We start from the raw sequence: 14,330 nt of genomic DNA, 5'->3' as shown, positions 1-14,330 counted from the left end.
TTATGTGAAAGTTTGACTGTGTTATCTAGTGGAAACCGGGAGCATTCTGTCAGCGCTTGAGACTATTTTCAATGCCTAGGCATTGATGGACAGTCAAGTGCCATTCTTTTAAAAATGATCACCATTCACAAACCCCTAACAGAGCTCCCCAGCTTGTAGTCCTAAAAAACGAAAATTAGTTACCTATGGTTCGTTCAGTCATTCCTATGGGTTTTGTCTAGAAGGGTACAGCTTTTGTCAAACTTGGCTTTTCGTAGCAGGTTAGGGGAATTAACGTGGCAGGTTAGGATAATTAGGCTAAGGTTAGGAAAAGGGTTGGGCTTAGCTAAAATGCACAACAACAAAAAAAAGACAAACAAGTCCATTTGAAAAGCTGTATCCCATCTAGACATGACTGTTCCTACGGGGGAAAGAATGGGGTTTGGGATAAACACTGAAAATAAGGTTTTAGGTTTACACAGTTTAGGAGATTTTACAAGTTTTGTTCTATGAGATGATATAGGTCCATTAACCTGACCTTTATGAATTATGAAGCTTTTGTACTTGTTTTGATTACATAAATGCTTTAACATTCACAACAAGTGATGTTAACTGATGAAGATTATATCATACAAAACATAGATCTTCTAAGCCTGTGTTTACTAACCACTTATTTTCGGCGTTTATCCAAGAACCCTACAAAAAAATGGTTAACCATGGTTGTGTGAGCTATATGGATCACTCCAATATATTGGTATCACTCCGCAGCCGAGGGATACATCCGAGATGAGGATTTGCAGATTTACTCCCGTGTCCACAGCTGGGGTCCGCCCCTATATATTGACCTCATGGCTGCGACACACATTCTCTACATCAAACCAACCACAGAGGGAGGACCTTCAGGAAGAATGAAGGGTTGGGGCGGAGAGATATACTCCTCCCACCGGGGTCCATCCAGTAGCACTCAGAACTTACCGAAAGAGCATGGAGCTCACCCACACTCTTCATGGAAGCAATCACTACCAAGAAAGCCACCTTAGGGGTTTCAGGGAGGCAGACTCCAACGGTTCAAAAGGCGGCTTTGCCAAAGCTGCCAAGACCACATCCAGATCCCAGCTCGCCATTGAGTGGATCCTAGCTGGACGCAGGCGACGAACCCCTTCATAAACCTGGAGACCAAGGGGTGGTGCCCCACTGGCCTGTCCATCCACCCCACATGGCAGGCAGATATAGCGGCCAAATACCCTCTGTGTTGAGGCCCTCATCCACGCGAGACTGCAGATATTGGAGGACATACTGTACACCGCATGACTCGGGCACAACCTCAATACTAGGGCACCAAGAGCAGAACCGCCGCCAGCGCTACTGGTATGCCGCGGTTGTAGCCGGTGCCCCTGCGATCTGCATGGTGTACATTACACCCTCCTGTAGTCCTAACATGGACCATTGGTGCCGTTCAGCGGCCAAGCCCACAGACTGAGGCAGTACGGTCTCGGATGCCACAGAGTTCCCCCGGCTTGAGACAGCAAGGTGTCTCAGACAACCGGGACAGGAGAATGCTGAACCAGGGTCATCTGGGCCACTATGGGGCCACCAGCAGCAGACGATGCTCCGTCATCCTGGTACTGACAAGCACAGCCAGGATCAGGAGAAAAGGGTGGAATGCGTAAGCTCCAGCTCTGGCCAATCGTGAGCCAGAGCATCCAAGCCCAGAGGCCCTGGTGGTTCCGACATGGAGTACCACAGGGGGCAGTGTGCATAGTCCAGGGAGGCAAACAGGTCCACCTGCACCCTCCCGAACTTGTCCCACAGGTGCTGCACCACCTGGGGATGTAGGCTCCAGTCCCAAGGTGGCAGACCCTCCATGGAGAGAATATCCGCTGCCACATTCAGGATGTCAGGTACGTGCGCTGCGCATAGAGACACTAGATGGCCCTGAGCCCAGAGAAGGAGCTCCCGTGCCATAAGATGGTGGGACCTCAGTCCACCCTGATGGTTGATGTAAGCCTCCACTGTGCTGTTGTCCGTTCTCACCAGGACATGTCTTCCCTTCAGATGTGGAAGAAAAGACTGCAGGGCCAGCAGTACAGCTCGGAGCTGTAGTGTATTTAATGTGCCTGCCACTCCAAGAGAGTAGCCAACTGTTAGGAATATTATGAATAATGACTAAACAATATCTAAATTTTAAATAGAACTATAACAAATGAAACTTATATTCTGTTTTATTATATCTGATTAACAATATTAATTCATAAGGGAGGGATTGTGGAGCATGAAACGGGGTAATTAAATAAAATAAATACCATTCCAGCCAGGTTGGAGAGGCCTGGAATTGTGGGTTTTTAAGTAAGCAAAAAGGGTCATTAACCTATGGTTGAACCGACTCAACTTAGCTCTGGGATGTTTAGATAAGGCAGTGTGTGTTTTCTTAGGTTTTCCATTAGCTGGAACTGTCTGCTGAATGGTGATGGATGAATACTTTAGAAGTTTAATCTTGAATTAACTGTGTGCCTGGAGTAAGAGAGCAAGGGGGTGGGAATAAACTTTTCAACTTTGTTGGGTCCTGGTCGATAGGAGGAAGGACAATTTATAACCTATGATGTCATATTTTGTATATAAACTGTTGTTCGTGGTTTCATGGCAGCGCGCTCCGAGAATAAATACTATTATCTATTTTTGATAAGACTGGTCTCTGTCTATTTTATGCAAATAAGAATCTTACAAATTCTCATACAATGGACTAAGTGAATTCAATTAATGAAAACATATTGGAATTATGAAATTACATTAACACCAACAGCTGCTGGCTGACCTGCCCTTGGTTACATCTCCCCAGCCGATCTGGGAGGCGTCTGTGCTGACCAGCTCACCGCGGCACATCCTCAGCATCTCCACCCCACCTGAGAGAAAGAAGCGATAATGCCACCTCAACAATGCCCTGAAGTACTGTGCGGTCACCCGCAGCTGGCGGTGACGGTGGTGCTTTGGGTGCAGCCGTTGGGAGTTGAACCACCGTTAGAGGCCGGATATGGAGCAGGCCCAGGGGAATCAGCAATGAGGCCGCCGTCAGCAACCTCAGCAGGCGTTGGCAGGTCAGGGCAGATACCACCCGCCCCTGCCGAAAGTGGTCGAGGCAAGATAAGACCGCCTGGAACCTTCTGGTGGGCAGGCATGCTCTCATGAGGACTGAGTCCAGTTCCATGTCGATGGCCACCCTCTGGGTGGGCGTCAGACGACTCTTCTTGTAGTTTACAGTAATGCCCAGCCCGCCAATGTGGGTCAGGGGCATCTCTGTCTGACAGGATCTAGGTCCTTGTCGGGGCACAAATCAGCCAATCATCCAGGTAATTGAGAATCAACCATCCTCGGTAGGTGAGATTTGCCAGGAGAGCATCCATGCACTTTTTGAAAGTAGAACAAGCCACTCGACAAGTTGTTTAAGGTAAATTAAAAATCAAATCAAAATCAAATCAAATCAAATTTATTTGTCACATACACATGGTTAGCAGATGTTAATGCGAGTGTAGCGAAATGCTTGTGCTTCTAGTTCCGACAATGCAGTAATAACGAACAAGTAATCTAACTAACAATTCAAAAAAAAACTACTGTCTTATACACAGTGTAAGGGGATAAAGAATATGTACATAAGGATATATGAATGAGTGATGGTACAGAGCAGCATAGGCAAGATACAGTAGATGATATCGAGTACAGTATATACATATGAGATGAGCATGTAAACCAAGTGGCATAGTTAAAGTGGCTAGTGATACATGTATTACATAAGGATGCAGTCGATGATATAGAGTACAGTATCTACGTATGCATATGAGATGAATAATGTAGGGTAAGTAACATTATATAAGGTAGCATTGTTTAAAGTGGCTAGTGATATATTTACATAATTTCCCATCAATTCCCATGATTAAAGTGGCTGGAGTAGAGTCAGTGGCATTGACAGTGTGTTGGCAGTAGCCACTCAATGTTAGTGGTGGCTGTTTAACAGTCTGATGGCCTTGAGATAGAAGCTGTTTTTCAGTCTCTCGGTCCCAGCTTTGATGCACCTGTACTGACCTCGCCTTCTGGATGACAGCGGGGTGAACAGGCAGTGGCTCGGGTGGTTGATGTCCTTGATGATCTTTATGGCCTTCCTGTAGCATCGGGTGGTGTAGGTGTCCTGGAGGGCAGGTAGTTTGCCCCCGGTGATGCGTTGTGCAGACCTCACTACCCTCTGGAGAGCCTTACGGTTGAGGGCGGTGCAGTTGCCATACCAGGCGGTGATACAGCCCGCCAGGATGCTCTCGATTGTGCATCTGTAGAAGTTTGTGAGTGCTTTTGGTGACAAGCCGAATTTCTTCAGCCTCCTGAGGTTGAAGAGGCGCTGCTGCGCCTTCTTCACGATGCTGTCTGTGTGAGTGGACCAATTCAGTTTGTCTGTGATGTGTATGCCGAGGAACTTAAAACTTGCTACCCTCTCCACTACTGTTCCATCGATGTGGATGGGGGGGTGTTCCCTCTGCTGTTTCCTGAAGTCCACAATCATCTCCTTAGTTTTGTTGACGTTGAGTGTGAGGTTATTTTCCTGACACCACACTCCGAGGGCCCTCACCTCCTCCCTGTAGGCCGTCTCGTCGTTATTGGTAATCAAGCCTACCACTGTTGTGTCGTCCGCAAACTTGATGATTGAGTTGGAGGCGTGCGTGGCCACGCAGTCGTGGGTGAACAGGGAGTACAGGAGAGGGCTCAGAACGCACCCTTGTGGGGCCCCAGTGTTGAGGATCAGCGGGGAGGAGATGTTGTTGCCTACCCTCACCACCTGGGGGCGGCCCGTCAGGAAGTCCAGTACCCAGTTGCACAGGGCGGGGTCGAGACCCAGGGTCTCGAGCTTGATGACGAGCTTGGAGGGTACTATGGTGTTGAATGCCGAGCTGTAGTCGATGAACAGCATTCTCACATAGGTATTCCTCTTGTCCAGATGGGTTAGGGCAGTGTGCAGTGTGGTTGAGATTGCATCGTCTGTGGACCTATTTGGGCGGTAAGCAAATTGGAGTGGGTCAAGGGTGTCAGGTAGGGTGGAGGTGATATGGTCCTTGACTAGTCTCTCAAAGCACTTCATGATGACGGATGTGAGTGCTACGGGGCGGTAGTCGTTTAGCTCAGTTACCTTAGCTTTCTTGGGAACAGGAACAATGGTGGCCCTCTTGAAGCATGTGGGAACAGCAGACTGGTATAGGGATTGGTTGAATATGTCCGTAAACACACCGGCCAGCTGGTCTGCGCATGCTCTGAGGGCGCGGCTGGGGATGCCGTCTGGGCCTGCAGCCTTGCGAGGGTTAACACGTTTAAATGTCTTACTCACTTCGGCTGCAGTGAAGGAGAGACCGCATGTTTTCGTTGCAGGCCGTGTCAGTGGCACTGTATTGTCCTCAAAGCGGGCAAAAAAGTTGTTTAGTCTGCCTGGGAGCAAGACATCCTGGTCCGTGACTGTGCTGGGTTTCTTCCTGTAGTCCGTGATTGACTGTAGACCCTGCCACATGCCTCTTGTGTCTGAGCCGTTGAATTGAGATTCTACTTTGTCTCTGTACTGGCGCTTAGCTTGTTTGATAGCCTTGCGGAGGGAATAGCTGCACTGTTTGTATTCAGTCATGTTACCAGACACCTTGCCCTGATTAAAAGCAGTGGTTCGCGCCTTCAGTTCCACACGAATGCTGCCATCAATCCACGGTTTCTGGTTGGGGAATGTTTTAATCGTTGCTATGGGAACGACATCTTCAACGCACGTTCTAATGAACTCGCACACCGAATCAGCGTATTCGTCAATGTTGTTGGCTGACGCAATACGAAACATCTCCCAGTCCACGTGATGGAAGCAGTCTTGGAGTGTGGAGTCAGCTTGGTCGGACCAGCGTTGGACAGACCTCAGCGTGGGAGCTTCTTGTTTTAGTTTCTGTCTGTAGGCAGGGATCAACAAAATGGAGTCGTGGTCAGCTTTTCCGAAAGGGGGGCGGGGCAGGGCCTTATATGCATCGCGGAAGTTAGAGTAACAATGATCCAGGGTCTTTCCACCCCTGGTTGCGCAATCGATATGCTGATAAAATTTAGGGAGTCTTGTTTTCAGATTAGCCTTGTTAAAATCCCCAGCTACAATGAATGCAGCCTCCGGATAAATCGTTTCCAGTTTGCAGAGAGTTAAATAAAGTTCGTTCAGAGCCATCGATGTGTCTGCTTGGGGGGGGATATATACGGCTGTGATTATAATCGAAGAGAATTCTCTTGGTAGATAATGCGGTCTACATTTGATTGTGAGGAATTCTAAATCAGGTGAACAGAAGGATTTGAGTTCCTGTATGTTTCTTTCATCACACCATGTCACATTGGCCATAAGGCATACGCCCCCGCCCCTCTTCTTACCAGAAAGATGTTCGTTTCTGTCCGCGCGATGCGTGGAGAAACCCGCTGGCTGCACCGCTTCGGATTGCGTCTCTCCAGTGAGCCACGTTTCCGTGAAACAGAGAACGTTACAGTCTCTGATGTCCCTCTGGAATGCTACCCTTGCTCGGATTTCATCAACCTTGTTGTCAAGAGACTGGACATTGGCAAGAAGAATGCTAGGGAGTGGTGCACGATGTGCCCGTCTCCGGAGTCTGACCAGAAGACCGCTTCGTTTCCCTCTTTTTCTGAGTCGTTTTTTTGGGTCGCTGCATGGGAACCATCCCGTGGCGCTGGTTCTAAGGCAGAACACAGGATCCGCATCGCGAAAAACATATTCTTGGTCGTACTGGTGGTGAGTTGACGCTGATCTTATATTCAATAGTTCTTCTCGGCTGTATGTGATGAAACCTAAGATGACCTGGGGTACTAGTGTAAGAAATAACACGTAAAAAAACAAAAAACTGCATAGTTTCCTAGGAACGCGAAGCGAGGCGGCCATCTCTGTCGGCGCAAAATTACAGTTTGTGGCAGCAAGAGCCACCATACTAATGGATGCACACAGAGTCATAGTGTAACGCTAACAAAACACAAGTACGACAAACCACAGGCAGAAGATACAGACAAAAAAGGGGAACTGTGAGTTGAGCACTCAAGAGGAGGGGCTGGCCATGTGGCCAGCTGCTCCAGGCTGCAAACAGTCGAGGAGTATACTTCCACACAGGATATTACACTTACCAGTGACTTACCAAGCGAACTTCAGAAAGTTTGTACCTCAAACCATACGGACGTCCGCCGAGAAAATGAAAGAGAACACGTGTCGTGGCCATGGGGTCTATATATAGGGGCGGACCCCAGCCGTGACACAGGTGTACACGGGAGTAAATCTGTAAATCCTCACCTCGAATGTATCCATCTGCCGCGGATTGAAAATCAATATATTGGAGTGATCCAATATAGTGAAACATAACATGAATTTCCCCAGAGTTGATGCCTTCAAAAAGACACCTTCACTATTGCTCTCTATATGCTATTTTCACATGCCCCATAAATCACAAATTCAAACCAATCTTTGGGTAATTAATATTTCCAGACATTAAAACTAAATACCAGAACATGTTTGAATATGCCAACTTGTCTTGTCAATAAATGCTTTAGAAAGAACCCATTACATTAGAAGTTTATTGACAAAAATGCTTACTATTGAAATAACTCAGTATTTTTTAACATGGTTCCAGTAATGAAAATAAAAATATCTTTCAAGTAGATCACCTGATCTAGTTAAACAAATATCTAACCTCTTGAGGAAAATAGACTCATCACTCATTGCCCTTTGGAAAACGTCAGAAGGTGTTGGTTCTTCTTTCGGGAGTGCTTTCGAAAATTAGTTTAGTTTTAGATTAGATATATTAACGCCATGTTGCAGTCTTAGGGTGCCATATTGCCTGGATTAGAGGAATTTGCACATGCATCTGAGACCGCAGTCATCCCAGTGGCAGCTGGCATTAGACAATAGGCAGCAGAGTAAATAGTCATGTTGGTATCCCTATCTCTGCCTGCCTGACTGCGTCTCTACTGACAGACAAGTACCCCCGATCATCTGGAACCTGAGCTGCTGTTGTGTAGCACCACTTTACGCCTGGTACTTACGTACTGGTACTCTTTTTACAACTGATGAGTTGTTGGTTTGAAGGTTGTGGACATTCTCATATTTTCACCTGAAAGCTGTCTTTTGTGTGTGTGTGTGTGTGTGTGTGTGTGTGTGTGTGTGTGTGTGTGTGTGTGTGTGTGTGTGTGTGTGTGTGTGTGTGTGTGTGTGTGTGTGTGTGTGTGTGTGTGTGTGTGTGTGTGTGTGTGTTGAAACATCTGATTTGGACTAGTGCCACATGAGAAGAAGACTGCAGGCACAACCTAGGTTGTGTCCTTCAGAGTTGAGCATGCCAAATGATCAGTGAGGGGAAGGAAGGTTACTCTTGTGGTTTGGCTAATTGGTAAATGCTAATCTAATGCAAGGCCATTGATACTGATTGAGGGCAATGAGAGGGCAAACAGTTCCCTGTCACATACCACAAACTATACTCTAACTACCATTCATGTTTTTTTATTAATTAAAATTCATGTTTTTTTTTTTTACAGTTTTGTGTAAGATGTCTGCTCATGGAACAGTTGTTTGTATGTCCTTTTCAAACAGGTATTAGAGCTGTTGATGGCATCCCCAGGGGTGATTGGCATAGTTTGTAACAGCAGTGTGGGAGTTATATTGCTTTTCAAAGCACTCTGGTGATGTGAGAAAATTATATTCCTGACATATACAGCAAATGTATGTCTTATTTCTTGTCAAATTTCTCTGTAATTATTTGAATTTTATGAATGTTCATTGTATTGAAAAAGGCGGGGACAGAATCTCAAGAAGGTGGGAAGTATTTTTCATGGTGTGAGATTGTGTGATAAATCCGTAGAACTCCTCGTCAAATTAGAGGGACAAATGAAGATTGACGACAGACCATTAACACGATAGAATGTGCCCAGGGCTCCTGTGGCCCCTGTCAGGCGGTAGCTCCTAAACGATTAACACCATACTGTATGTGGGTGAAAAGCCTGTGAATAAACCTCTGTGCTCTGTTTCAATAGAATGTCTTAATTTGGCCTGAAAGACAATCACACAGACAACCTAGATCTAAACAATTTACTTTCTATTTCGCCTTTGTATTTTCATTTGCATTTAGTTGAATGTATCTTTAAAGATATTAAAGACTCAATGTATGGTTCACCTTATGCATGGTGTAGGTAGAGAATGAGAGAGATAACGAGCATGTTTCTGTGTCAGGGAATAACAACTTCTCTTTTATTGAGATCTATTCAAGAGGTGACCAGCATGATGCCTGGCATGTTTTGATCTACAGGCAGTGAAAGGCCAGTTCCAGATGTCATGATGAAATACACAGAATTGGCACCAAAACTGCATCACCCATGACAACCTCTCCCCTGGCTGCATGGCTGAGGAGCCAGCTTAGCTTAGTTGTCCCTTGGCAGGGGCTGGTTCCTCTCCGAAAGGTTGCTGAATCGTAGACAACAGCTGGTTTCTTACAGAAAAGCCATTTCAGTGTTACTCTTATTTGCTGTGTATTGTCTAATTCTGCCCCTTCCCTGTCACTTAATGCAGGGTCTGGCTTTCCAATTGTTCACTTGCCTGTTAATTTGCTCAATTGTGACTGCAGGGTCGTTGGGTCTCAAAGTGAAATGTACCCGGGAAATTAGTGGCTTTGGCTTTTTTACATGACATCTAATAACTGTTGCTGTTGTTTTGATTGGACAAGTACAGTGCATTCGGAAAGTATTCAGACCCTTTAACTTTTTCCACATTTTGTTATGTTACAACCTTATTCTAAAATGGATGAAATACAAAAAGGTCCTCATCAATCTACACACAAAACCCCACAAAGCGAAAACAGGTTTTTAGAAATGTTTGAACATTTATTACAAATAAAAAACAGATACCTTATTTGTGTAAGTATTCAGACCCTTTGCTATGAGACTCGAAATTGAGCTCAGGTGCATCCTGTTTCCATTAATCATCCTTGAGATGTTTCGAACAACTTGACTGGAGTCCACCTGTGGTAAATTCAATTGATTGGACGTGATTTGGAAAGGCACACACCTGCCTACATAAGGTCCCACAGTTGACAGTGCATGTCAGAGCAAAACCAAGCCATGAGGTGGAAAGAATTTTCCGTAGAGCTCCGAAACAGAATTGTGTCAAGGCACAGATCTGGGGAAGGGTACTAAAAAATGTTTGCAGCATTGAACCTCCCCAAGAACACAGTGGCCTCCATCATTCTTAAATGGAAGAAGTTTGGAACCACTAAGACTCTTCCTAGAGCTGTCCGCCCGGCCAAACTGATCAATCGGGAGAGAAAGGCCTTGGTCAGGGAGGTGACCAAGAATACGATGGTCACTCTGACAGAGCTCCAGAGTTCCTCTGTGGAGATGGGAGAACCTTCTCTGCAGCACTCCACCAATCAGGCCTTTATGGTAGAGTGGCCAGAGAGAAACCACTCCTCAGTAAAAGGCACATGACAGCCCATTTGGAGTTTGGCACACCTAAGAAGACTCAAGGCTGTAGTCGCTGCCAAAGGTGCTTCAACAAAGTACTGAGTAAAGGGTCTGAATACTTATGCAAATGTGATATTTCAGTTTTTTTATTTTATACATTTGAAAAAAATGTATACAAATCTGTGTAGATTGATGAAGGACATTTTTTAAAACTACATTTTAGAATATGGCTGTAACGTAACAAAATGTGGAAAAAGTCAAGGGGTCAGAATACTTTGCGAATGCACTGTATGTTTAAAAAGAGTGGATGCCCCACTGGCCACAAACGGGTTAAATCAACATTGTTTCAATGTAATTTGTTAACATATTGTGATGTGGAATCTATCTGGAAGATACATTGGATTTGAAAAAAGTAATCAACTGTTGTTTTGAGGGTGAAATTTCAACCACAGGATTATGTCACTATGGTAACCAATTCTCAACATAGACAAACAAATCTTCTATAATATATGTTGAATTTCTACATTTGAGACGTCAGATCTTCAAAGTTATATCCACTATAGGCTGGGCAGCACCTCCTACTGGGGAGTTGATTTATCTACAGCTATCCATTTGATCTCCCATTCAGGGTTTTAACCAAGTCCTGCCTAGCTTTGATATTTGTCACTAACTATTACCAATGTGTTATCTTGAGAATGATTATTGAGAGATCTCTAAATAACTAAATAGATTCATTGTTGCTATCAAAGTCATTCCAAAGGGTAGGTTAAACAGAGCAATTTAAATAAAACCATACTTTATTAGTCATGTGTCATCAGGGATAGAATGTAGGTCTACAGCGATTTGTTTAAATTCAACCCATAGTTCAACTAAAATTGACAATACATATAGGCAAAGGGTTCAAGCTTTGGTTGATTTCGAATTGTGTTTGGTTGTCAACGCAACCAAATGTCAAAATTTGAAGATGTATATTTTGTGCATATGACTTAGTCTAGGTTTAATTCCAGTTTTTCTATAAAGAAATAATTGATATGTTGGATTCACGTCTCCGGCTCAACCAAAAATCTAAGTTAAAGGATAGGACTAAATCAAACTTTATTTAAAGTTCATTTAAAATTTGATTATATTTAGTCCTATTCTTTAACTTTGGTTGAGATGGAGACGTGCATCCAACATGTAAATTATTCGTTTGTAGAACGACTGGAATTAAACCCAGACTAAGTCAGTGGCACAAAAGATACATCTCCTTAAAATGTTGACATTTGGTTGTGTTGACAACCAAACACAATTCAATATCACTTTTGCAATACAGTAAATGTCCTAATTGTTATCTTACTTAAACAACCTTAAAATGAGTAACACGTCCATGGCCACGTTTTCAGGTTACTGTAATTGTCTTATGTAATCATAGAAAGCTTGCATGTTAAGATGGCATGCAAAGGGTGCAGTTCTGTGGAGACCTTTGCAATTGCTATAATAGTAATATGTGCAGAATCTCCAATCTGTTGTAATGTAATCTTATTTGCAATCCAGGTAATTTGGTTGCATATGCATGCATAGGTCGTCACAGGTCTGTGGAGATATTCACAATTGCTGTAATAATCTGTGCAGAACATGCAACATGTACTTTTAATGTAATCTCAACTGTAATCCAGGTCATTTGGTTCTGCTATTAGATGAAGCACAGTGATATCACAATCTGTATTATAAATAAAACAATTCCCATTTTTAAACTTTGCTGTGCTTTTAAATGGTTGAATGCGCAGTGGTAACACATTTAGATGACAACTAAACCAAAAATCAGTCATTGTTTTTCCATTGGAATTTGATTGTAGATGGTTAACACATTGTTCAATTCCAGTGGGTGAATAAAGGTTGAAATATTTTTGGTCAAAGTCTCAATCAAATATTACCCACATTTCCACATTGAAATGACGTGGTGTGCCCAGTGGGGCTTTATCATTCAACTTAATTATGGAAAAAATACATACTCTCAATAAATACAAGCACCCACTGTAGCATCTGTGAATGTATTCAATACATTCTGTAACATTTAAATTGTATTATGTTAATTTCAAATATCCTAAATTAATCCTGAACATCATCTCTTGACAGTAGCATTTGGCGGTATATGTAACTCAGTCTTTTGTATAATAAAATGCAGCACAGCAGCCTAAATTTCGCTGCTGCTGGATATTTTAATGAAACCGTTTTAAGTCTTGTGTATAGAACTCTGTGTGGAGATTAATTGGTTTTGTGAAAAGGGAGGGACGGCTCTTGCGGAAAACAAAGACAAAACACAATTTTTAAAAACAAATGACAAAAAGCCTGGCTCCTCAAATAGAATTAATGTAAGCAGCTTATTTGAAATGCTTCCAAATCACCTCAGCATCCGAGTGGAATTGTGTTGCTAACTTTTCTGTTCCTTAATGACAGTAAAACAGAAAAGAGCTTATTTTGTCAGATTATGTCAGTGTGCTCAAGACGCAGGCCTCCTAATTGTCCCTAGAATTTCTAAGCAAACAGCTGGAGGCAGGGCTTTCTCCTATAGAGCTCCATTTTTATGGAACGGTCTGCCTACCCATGTCAGAGACGCAAACTCGGTCTCAACCTTTAAGTCTTTACTGAAGACTCATCTCTTCAGTGGGTCATATGATTGAGTGTAGTCTGGCCCAGGAGTGGGAAGGTGAACGGAAAGGCTCTGGAGCAACGAACCGCCCTTGCTGTCTCTGCCTGGCCGGTTCCCCTCTTTCCACTGGGATTCTCTGACTCTAACCCTATTACAGGGGCTGAGTCACTGGCTTGCTGGGGCTCTCTCATGCTGTCCCTGGAGGGGGTGCGTCACCTGAGTGGGTTGATTCACTGTTGTGGTCATCCTGTCTGGGTTGGCGCCCCCCCCCCCTTGGGTTGTGCCGTGGCGGAGATCTTTGTGGGCTATACTCAGCCTTGTCTCAGGATGGTAAGTTGGTGGTTGAAGATATCCCTCTAGTGGTGTGGGGGCTGTGCTTTGGCAAAGTGGGTGGGGTTATATCCTTCCTGTTTGGCCCTGTCCGGGGGTGTCCTCGGATGGGGCCACAGTGTCTCCTGACCCCTCCTGTCTCAGCCTCCAGTATTTATGCTGCAGTAGTTTATGTGTCGGGGGGCTGGGGTCAGTTTGTTATATCTGGAGTACTTCTCCTGTCCTATTCGGTGTCCTGTGTGAATCTAAGTGTGCGTTCTCTAATTCTCTCCTTCTCTCTTTCTTTCTCTCTCTCGGAGGACCTGAGCCCTAGGACCATGCCCCAGGACTACCTGACATGATGACTCCTTGCTGTCCCCAGTCCACCTGGCCATGCTGCTGTTCCAGTTTCAACTGACCTGAGCCCTAGGACCATGCCCCAGGACTACCTGACATGATGACTCCTTGCTGTCCCCAGTCTACCTGGCCATGCTGCTGCTCCAGTTTCAACTTCCACCTGACTGTGCTGCTGCTCTAGTTTCAACTGTTCTGCCTTATTATTATTCGACCATGCTGGTCATTTATGAACATTGAACATCTTGACCATGTTCTGTTATAATCTCCACCCGCCACAGCCAGAAGAGGACTGGCCACCCCACATAGCCTGGTTCCTCTCTAGGTTTCTTCCTAGGTATTGGCCTTTCTAGGGAGTTTTTCCTAGCCACTGTGCTTCTCCACCTGCATTGCTTGCTGTTTGGGGTTTTAGGCTGGGTTTCTGTACAGCACTTTGAGATATCAGCTGATGTACGAAGGGCTATATAAATAAATTTGATTTGATTTGATTTGATTTGCTGTGTGTTCCATCTCTGAATATGTTACAATTTGTGCAATGAAACACTGGGCACCAGGAGCCTTACTAACACACTGGTCC

Source organism: Oncorhynchus kisutch, linkage group LG28, assembly GCF_002021735.2.
Source record: "Oncorhynchus kisutch isolate 150728-3 linkage group LG28, Okis_V2, whole genome shotgun sequence".
NCBI lineage: Eukaryota > Metazoa > Chordata > Actinopteri > Salmoniformes > Salmonidae > Oncorhynchus > Oncorhynchus kisutch.
The sequence above is the reverse complement of the archived record's forward strand: the minus strand, read 5'-3'. Positions refer to the sequence as shown.